Consider the following 10,451-nt stretch of genomic DNA (forward strand, 5'->3'; position numbering starts at 1 on the left):
AAATACAATGAAATATTATTCAGCCATAAAAAAAAAGTGAGATCCTACCATTTGCAATGACCTGGTTGGACCTAGGAGTTGTTATCCTGAGTGAAATAGGTCAGACAGAAAAAGATAAATTGCATATGATTTCACTTATATGAGGAATCTAAGGAACAAAAAGAACAAACTAATCAAAAACTGACTCACAATATAGAGGACAATTTGGTGATAGACAGAGGGGATGGGGGTTGGGAGGCTGGGAGAATGGGGACAAGGATTAAAGAAGTATAAATTAGTAGTTGATATATGGTCATGGGGAGCATGGCATAGGGAATGCAGTTAGCATTAATATATTGGCAAGGTGAGAAACCAGAGGAGAGAAGGAGTAATTAGGGGGATTGTTTTATAAACTATAAAGTGTCTAACCAATGTACTGTATACTTGAAACTAATAAAAAAAATTGACCCCCCCAAAAAGGCAGAGATAAAAAGCAAGAATAAAAAATAAAAATTGACTGAGTAAATACAATAGTGCACTGTACATACATTATCTTCTCATCCCTCACCACTGCCCCAAATCAATGCCTGACCCTTCTCCTATGTTCTATATCCCAATGAATGGCAGCACCATACTTTGCTTAACTAAAAACCTGGGCATCATCTTCACCTCTCAATTTTTCTCTCCTACTATATTTAACCAATCACCAAGTTCACAGATATTTATCTCCTGATTTATTTTCAAACCTGTCCTTTTCATCCCACTACCAATTTTTGCCCCTTTCCAATCCATTGCCCTCACTGTGGATGGAGTACTCTTTCTAAAACAGGAATCTTAATCTTTCATCTGTTTGAATGATTTCAATGGCACTCTTTTGCTCTCAATTACAAGTCCCCAACCTTCTTAATATAACATATATCTTCTCATGACACAGTTCCTGACAACCTCTTTAGCCCTCTATCTCTTCGCTCTCTTTCTCAAGTTCTAGTCACTAATTATGTTTTTCCAGTGATCTCTTCCTCTGAACATTCTTTGATCCCATGTCTCAGTTAAACATCCCTAGTATTTACCATGGTCTAAATGTTGCCCACTAACTCCTACAAACTATTAAATATGTGTATACATATACATATGCATACACATATATATACATAAACATATACATATATACACACACATATATTACAATGGAGAAGCACATGAGGATGATGAACATCATACTAGGGGTGGTGTTCAGTGTCAGATCTCTTAATGGGGCCAGAGAATAATACTCACTGCTGGCCTTTTATATGCAGTAGTGAATGAGTGAAGGACTATAATATTGTCCTTCACTACTTTCTATTGTTTTTGTTTTAATATTCAATTATAGTAGTGTTTTAAAAGTTAAATGAAGAATAAACTCAAATATCAAAGCTCAAAAAAACCCCCCATATAAACAGGGATGTATGCTTTTGTGAGTTGAATCACATCTCCTCCAAAATATGCTGAAGTTCTAACCCACAGTACCCATGAATGTGCTCTTATTTGGACATAGGATCTTTGAAGATTTAATCAAGTTAAAGTGCAGTCATACTTAATTAGAATGGGTTCTCCAATATCACTGGTATTCTTATGAGAAAAGAGAGACACTGGGGAGAAAATGTCATGTAAAGACATAGAAACAGACAGAGTGAAATTGGCCACATGAAGGTGGAGGCAGAGAGTGCTGGCCACTAACTAGAAGCTAAAAAGAAACAAAGAAAGATTTTACCCAGACCCTCAGAGGACGTATAGCTCTGATGAAACATTGATTTTGGACATCTAGCTTCCACAACAGAATAAGTTTCTGTTGTGTTAAGCCATTCAATAAAGAAACCCAGCATGTAAAAAAAATTGGGCAATTGAAATGATTCAAGTGGATAAGAAAGAGCACCCTGTTTACAGTGAGGAGAATAGAGTACAGTGACCACAGTATATTTTCTTGTATAGAGTGAAGAAATGTAGAATAGTGAAGATAGTATACTTTCCTGTATACTTGTCAAGCTCCCTTCAGAGTGTAAATTCTGGGAAGGAAGGGACTATGTTTTGTATATCCCTTCATGTATTTCCAGTATCCAGTACACTGCTAATTCCTAAGTAAATATTTGTTAAGTGAATAAATGAATGAATGCATTTTAAACAATAATCTTAACACAGGTATCATCCCTGAGGGAAGAGATTTTATTTAACTTTGCATCCTCAGTACCCAGCATATAACAGATTGTACAGAAGAACAAATAAACAACATTCAGAAACTAAGTAATTTGCCAAAATTCAACCGTAAAGTAGTTCATTTTATCTTTACTGTATCATGCAAAGGGGAGAAAAAGACTGCACATTAAATCTTTAAGCAACACCAAGCTTCCGTGTGGAATTAGATTACAAAACACAGAAGGAAAAATGGCCAACTCCTTATTTCTGATATAACCACCTTTAGAATGACTGGTAGACATTTGATACCAGTGACTTAGGTCATAGACAGAGATGGAGAAATAATCGTTCCATTTAATTCATTTCAAACTCCTCACCACAGGAATTATTAAAAATGGAAAGACCTTTTTTGTTGGAGTACGGTTCATTTTAATGTTGCCACAGTATTGAATCAAAACTCCATGACCCAATTTATTGCTTATTTCTTTTTTTTTAATATTATTCAGTTAAAACCAATATTATATAAGGCATTACTTGAAAGGAATTAACCTTTTTCTTTTTGGAATGCCTTATTTTCTAAAATAGTAATAAGCAATATTATAAACATGTAGATTCATTACAAAAGAGCTGGTTTATAATTGTACTTGGTCTTTTTCATTAATATATATTATCAACTGGTGAATTTAATTAATTATAAAAATAAAACACACTTTCTGTATGTGACTTCAAAGTAACCTCGAAATTACTTTTAACAGCAGCATATGTTCTATCTGTAAATTTATGCTACTCTTTTATACATATATTTAAAACAGAAACCAGGTTTGTGCTTTATAACAAATATAAATGGGGTCATTTGGATAATGAAAATAAATGAATAACAGCAATACTAATAGAGCTGATCCTATTTGTGGTGGCCCATTAACTCTGTACAGGATGCAATTCACTGCTCTGGATCAGGCAGGGGTTGATAATGGTACAACATGGAGTTATTAGCAAAAGAAGGTTGCAGTAGAAAACTACCAGAAGGTCTGTTCATTCATTGGGAAGTCAGTATTCCCCTTTATATGTATAACCACATTTAAACACATACTCAAAAAGGCCATAAAGAGAAACAGTCAAATACAAGAAGTAATTTGGGTACTACTACTAGTATTACTATAAGCTAGTATTTATTAAGCTCATAGCAAGCACTTCAATGCATTTGATTACTTAATCTTCACAGCAATCCTATCAGGTAGGTACAAATATTAATCTTATTTTAGATGGAGGAAACTGAAGCTTAGAAACTTGCTCAAAGTCACGTACCAATGAGTGGTGGAGCTAAGATGCCAGTCAAGTGCTATGACGCCAAAGCCTTTGTTTCCAACTATTCACATTATGACAAATTGTCTCCCTAACTGATCTCCAACTTCAACTAGTCTGTAATAATAACCAATAAAAATCCCAGTGTTTCCATCTGAGATGGAAGGTGGGGAGAAATACCAATGAGAGAAGGAAAGAAGAGCATGTGGTTTGAAAAGGTATATTCACTAAACCTGTTGTTTTCATATATAACAGAGGTAAAGCTAGACAACATTTTGGCTCATAGGAGATGCTGAAGAAATGACGCAGGGGGTATAGTTAAAAAGTGTTGATAAATAATGACGTTCTTTGATGTCTAGTCTGCCATTTACTAGCTGTAAGATCCTGGGAATACGCCACAAGCTAGTGCAGCAATATTTCCTAGGCCTGGACTGGATGATCTCAAAGGTAGTTTTTTCTAAACTCTGGTCTGTGAAGCACAATTAGTCACAATTTCTGGGCTCTGGGGGAAAAAAAGAAGAATAAGTACTAGGTAGCAACTTTCTCATAAAGCAAACTATATCCAATTTAAAGGATTATCCTTTATTTTGAAATTGGGTTCTTGCTAATTTCTGATTATTCACACTTCAATTATGAACTGATGATGGTAAAAGTACATGGTGGAAGGCCTCTTCTTTTTCAAAGTCCTTACTTAGCAGAAGAAGTTGGTTACTTTGTTTAATTCTATAAACTTTTTTGAAACTGTTACAGGGTTATGAAATCTCACACAGGGGACTACTACGTTAATGTGTTTTGGAACTCAAAATGTTTACATTTCCATAGCACTTCAGAGTTTGTTAAGCATTTTCATATAATTATCTCTTTTGGTGCTCTGTAATCTGTGAGACGATCTTATTTCCATGGATTGAAAAACAGAATTTAGGAAGGTTAAGTGACTTGCTCAAGATTACACAGATCATTAAAGAGCAAACAGATTCCAATCTGTCATTTGACTTCTAATCCTGTCTGCTTTTTAACCTATAAGTGGTTCACAAATCTTGCCAAACAAAAGTATAATAAGGAGAGTGTTCTAAAAACATGAAACTAATAAATCTGATTTCTGCTAAGAGTTTTGTCTTTTGAGAGCTGCCCATGTGATTCTGGTATGCAGCCAAGTTTGGTGACCATGATGCAGCACTGAACAGTACCTGCCTTTGTGCATCCAGCCTCACTCGAAGGAATAGGAGCTCTAGAGTCATAACTAGGTGTCTCTGGACAAGCCCTATTATAATCTACCTGAGCCTCAGTTCTTCATCTTTGCAATGAGGATAATGCTGATCAGTAGAGTTGTAAATATTAGAAAAACCATAAGTAATGGGCCTAGATATGGCAGTCACTCAAAAATGGAAGCCTTTTTTTGTCCCAACAAACAAAAGTTCAGGACCAGACAGCTTCACTAGTGAGTTCTACCAACATTTAAAGAAGAATTAATACCAATCCTTGCATAACTTGTCCAAAAAATAGACAAGAAGGGAATACTTACAAACATTTTACAAGGCAAGCACTACCATGATACCAAAACCAAACAAGAATGCTACAAGAAAAGAAAATCACAAGTCAATATTCTTGATGAAAATAGATACAAAAATCTTCAACAAAATAACAAACAGAATTCAACAATATATTAAAAGGATCATACACCATGATCAAGTGGGATTTATTTCAGAGATGTAGAGATGGTTCAACATTCACAAATCAATCAATGCGATAGATCATATTAACGAAAGGAAGAATAAAAATCATATGATCATCTCAACAGATGCAGAAAAAATCAACATGCATTTTTGATAAAAGTACTCAATCAAGTAGGTATAGAGGGAACATACCTCAACATAATAAAGGCCACATATGACAAGCCCACAGCTAAGATCATACTCAGTGGTGAAAAGCTGAAAGCATTTCCTCTAAAATCAGAAACAAGACTAGGAGGCCCACTTTTGCCACTTTTATTCAACAAAGTATTGGAAGTCCTAGCCAGAGCAATTAGGCAAGAAAAAAAATAAAAGTTATCCAAAGCAAAAAGGAAGAAGTCAAACTGTGACTATTTGCAGATGACATACTGTATATAGAAAACTCTAAAGAAACCACCAAAAAACTGTTAGAACTAATAAATGAATTCAGTAAAGCTGTAGGATACAAAATCAATATTAAAAAAACCTGTTGCATTTCTGTATAAACTATCAGAAAGAGAAATTAAGAAAACAATCCCATTTACAATTGAATCAAAAAGAATAAAATACCTAGAAATAAATTTACACAAGGAGGTGAAAGACCTGTACACTGAAAATAATAAGACCTTGATAAAGGTATTTGAAGAAGACGCAAATAGAAAGATATTCTGTGCTCATGGATTGGAAGAATTAATATTATTAAAATGTCCATACTATCTAAAGTGATCTACAGATTCAATGCAGTCCTCATAAAAATTCGTATGGCATATTTCACAGAAATAGAAGAAGCAATCGCAAAATTTGTATGGAACCAGAAAAGACCCTGAATAGTCAAAGCAATCTTGCAAGAGAACAAAGCTGGAGGCATCACATCCCTGATTTTAACTATATTACAAAGCTATAGTAATCAACAAAGTGTGGTACTGGCATAAAAAGCAGATGCAATGGAACAGAACAGAGACCCCAAAATAAACCCACCCAAATATGGTCAATTAATCTACAATGAAGGGGCCAAAAATATACAATGGAGAGAGGACAGTCTCTTTAATAAGTGGAGTAGGAAAAATTGGATGGCCATATGCAAAAAGAATGAAAGTTGCCTGTATCTTATGCTATACACAAAAAATAAACTCAAAAATGGATTAAAGACTTAAATGTTTAAGACCTAAAACTATAAAATTCCTAGGAGAAAACCTAGGGAAAAACTCCTTGACTTTACTCTTGGTGATGATTTGCTTACATTTGACACCAAAAACAAAATGTTTCTGTACTAAATGTTTCTGTATAGTAAAAAAAATCATGCACAAAATGAAAACGCAACCTATAGAAGAGGAGAAAATATTTGTAAATCATAAGCTGATAAGGGTTAGTGTACAAAATATATCAAGAACTCATACGACTCAGTAGTATAAAACCCAAACAATCTGATTTAAAAATGGGCAGAAGATCTGCATAGACATTTTTCCAAAGAAGACATACAGATGGCCATGAACATAAAAGATACTCACGAATCATAAGGGAAATGCAAACCAAAACTGCAGTGAGAAATCACCTTATACTGTTAGAACAGCTATCATTGAAAAGACAAGAAATAACAAGTGTTGTCCAGGATGTAGAGTAAAGGGAACTTTTGTGTACTGTTTGTGGAATAAATTGATGCAGCCACTATGAAAAATAGCATGGAGTTTCCTCAAATATTTTTTGAAAAACTAACATATGATCCAGCAATTCTAATTCTGGGTATTTATCTAAAGGAAATGAAAACATTAACTCAAAAAGATATATGCACCCCTGTGTTCACTGCAGCATTACTTATAATAGTCAAGACGTGTAAACAATCTAAGTGTTTATCAATAAATGAATGGATTTAAAAACTATGATATATATAGATTTATATGTTTATATATTAGAATATATTTGTAACAATATGGGTAGACCTCAAGAGCATTATCCTAAGTAAAATATGTCAGACAGAAAAAAATGAATATGGTATAATCTCACTTATATGTTGAATCAAAAAAAAACCAAAAACTAAAAAACCAGAGGACAAACAAAAAACCAGTCAAACTCATAGGCACAGAGAACAGACTGGTGGTTGTCAGAAGTGGATGGTGGGTGATGTACAAAATGAGTGAATGTGGTCAAAAGGTGGTCAAACTTCTTTTTATAAAATTAAGTCCTGGGGATGTAATAAATAGCGTGGTGACTGTAGTTAACAATATAGTACTGTATACTTAAATGTTTCTAAGGGAGTAGATCTTAAAAGTTCTCTTCACAAGAAAAAAATTTTGTGATCATGTGTGGTGATGAATGCTAACTAGATTTATTGTGGTGATCATTTTGCAATATATACATATAACAAATCATTATGTTATACACCTAAAACTAATATAAAGTTATGTCAATTATATCTCAATAAAAAAGAAAACAAAATAGAAGTTATTTTACTGCCTAGTATGATTCTCTAATATTGCTGAATAAGCATAAGGTATCCATTATAAATAGTGATGATTCTAGAATATTCCTGAAGCACATTCTTAACAAATACAGATAATATACTCATTGATAATCTTAGGATAGTCTGCAGGTCTCGATTTCCTCCTCTGTGAAACAGTAGTGTCTATTAATTCCTAAAGGCTCTAAAAGTCTCTAAAAGTCTAGGATTCCATAGTTTCTATTAAGAGTTCAAGGCCTGGTTTTGAGAAGTGATTCTTAGTTGAGTAGTAAACAGGTATTACAGGTATATTGAAAATAATCAGTGCTTATAAATGACAAATCTCTATAGCTATGCTGTCAAGGTCAGACTATGTTCAAAGTTAAATATTTGCTTCCTTACAGTTTATAATTTATATCTTACAAAAATTATAATAAAGCTAAAATAAAGCCAGAGAAAAAGCTAAGAATCCCCAACAAGGCAGGGGAGATGATTTTTTTCCAGGAAACCAGGGGAAGCTGTTTATAAAAACTGCACATTTAAGTTAGTGTAAAGATTTTTGACAGTCTTAAAAATTATAAAAAGATGTCTTTTTCTTAATGTTTCTTTATAGAAACTTAAAATGCCAATTACCAATATACAGATACAACCGAAATAAAGAAACTTTTTCTAAGTAGAATGAGATTTATGCATTTAAACTCTTTTGAGGTAGTAGTGAGTGCTTTTCTTTTGGCGACTAATTTCATTTTGTCCTTAAAAAGTATGTATTGCATTTGTATTCCATCTTTATTCCACTATCATTTTGCCATTTTCTGCTACTTCGCTCATTTTATAAAATTAAAGTAGGGTTTAATAATGAAAACACAAGGCTATTACGGTAATGGGAGCAAGGATTAAAAATTATATCCATTTCAAATTCACATTAAGTTGTAGTTTTTGATCACCTAAGCATAGTTAATTTTATTGCTTTCTACTCTGTACCCTAGTTATAATCAAAATGGAAACTTCTTCCTGGTTTTGACCTTAGTTTCCTTTCTGTTCCTGCTGTCACTGTCCTGGCCTAGCCTCAGGCTTGGCTTCACCTTGGCTGTTCCATGAGCCTCCTTTTCAGCTGGCCTCTGCCTCCGGGGCCTTCCACTTCAAGCATTCTATAAATGCAGCTACAATAATTTTTCTAAAGCAGAATTATGATTATGTCTTTTCTCTACTAAAACTCTTTCTTGGCCACTCACTGTTTACCTTAGTCCTATCTGCCATTCCAGCCATTCTTGATTTTCTCCCAAACTACTCTCACTCTTAACTGTGTACCTAGAGGGAGCAGCAGGAGGGTACCTGGCTCTCCAAACTACTTGTTAGCATCTAAATGCAATCTGAGTTTTTTCATCTCCTTTACCATGCTATTGACTCTAACAGGACAAATAAATGAAGAAAATAATCATAACCAATTATAATTTCTATGTATGTCACAAATCTTTTCAGAATTCTATAGTGTGCATATGCCACTAAACCTAACAAGTCACATTCGTAACAATCTAACTGAAAGAGGCATACTTATATTTGTAACTGAAAGTTCAGCACTATCATTCCATATTTACTATATATAAAATTTATTCTTTCACCACTGGGATGGGATTCCTTTTAGTTGCCAAGGTACATGAGGCCAGCGGATGGGATCAGTCCAGGAAAAAGCATGCCGTGTTGAACTCCCATGCAACAGAAACAGATTAAACCTAATTTGCTGACCTGTCTTGTTTTTGTTCAGTTCATTTATCAGTGTAATACAGTAAAAACAACTTTAAAGTGGATGTCAAGAGACCTGTAATTTAGTTCCATTTCTGCCATGACCAACTATATAACTTTCAGGAAATCATACAACTATTCTGGTCCTCATTTTTTTTTTTTTTCATTTACAAAATGGAAATCTGTCTTGCTTTAGTATACATGCATAAGGAATTATTATTTTACTTGCCATTCCCTACAACATGGACCTTTTTCTGTATCTATTTTTCTTCTCAATTCTCTATTATTCCCAAAGCTTTTACAGACTCCATAATTCCATTTCAATGCCACTGAGGGTCCTAGAGAAGGAAGCAAACCCCAAATATCACAAACAATGTTCAAATATATTGCTTTTAGGATGCTGATTAGATCATTTCTTAGGCCTTTCCTAGCTTTAAAATAGTAAAATTCTGTATTCAAATTTATATCTGACATTCACATATCTCTTATAATAAAAGAAAACTGCAGATATATAAACATCATCCTAATAAGACGTGCTTGGACATGACAAAATTTCCCTGTCTCACGATTCTAGACCTCACAAAGATTTAGTATTTCTGTCTCCCTCTAATGGACATAAAACCTTGCGGGACATCACACGTCTCTTGTATTAATTCATGCTACAGTTATTCCTTTTACATCTGAATACAGGTTTAGGTTTTAAATAAATGTGTGAATTTGAAACAAATCATTGAAACATATTTTAACTTTAATTCTTATATTGCTAGTTGTGATATGAGAGATTCCTAGGAGGAATTCTTACCAATTCTTACCAATGCATTCTTGGGAGGGAGAAGCAAAGATTCTCAAAATGTCTACTTTGTGAAATATAGATACATATGGACAACACACAGGAAAATAAAGGAACTGTTTGCTCCCAAAACTAGGCTGCTCATCCTAATCCAAAGAATAGAATTTAAAATTGAGATGGCAAACATACTTATTCCCCTTCGGCTTACTAACTTTCCTCCCAAAGTAGACATTGATAAATTGATACTAGACATGAAACCTCTTCGCTATACCTGTTCTAAAGATTTACCTACCTGAAGTCCAACCTAGCTGATACTGCCATCCCTTTC

At 33.9% G+C, this 10,451-nt stretch overlaps 1 protein-coding gene across 4 annotated transcripts in view; it reads right to left on the reverse strand.

Annotated features, from left to right (window-relative positions):
- ADAMTSL1 (ADAMTS like 1) overlaps positions 1-10,451 on the reverse strand; it is a 391,854-nt gene that overhangs the window by 303,061 nt on the left and 78,342 nt on the right. The gene's annotated exons all lie outside the window — the stretch shown is intronic.

This window comes from Pteropus alecto, unplaced genomic scaffold (genome assembly GCF_000325575.1).
Source record: "Pteropus alecto unplaced genomic scaffold, ASM32557v1 scaffold95, whole genome shotgun sequence".
In the NCBI taxonomy this organism is placed as follows: Eukaryota; Metazoa; Chordata; class Mammalia; order Chiroptera; family Pteropodidae; genus Pteropus; species Pteropus alecto.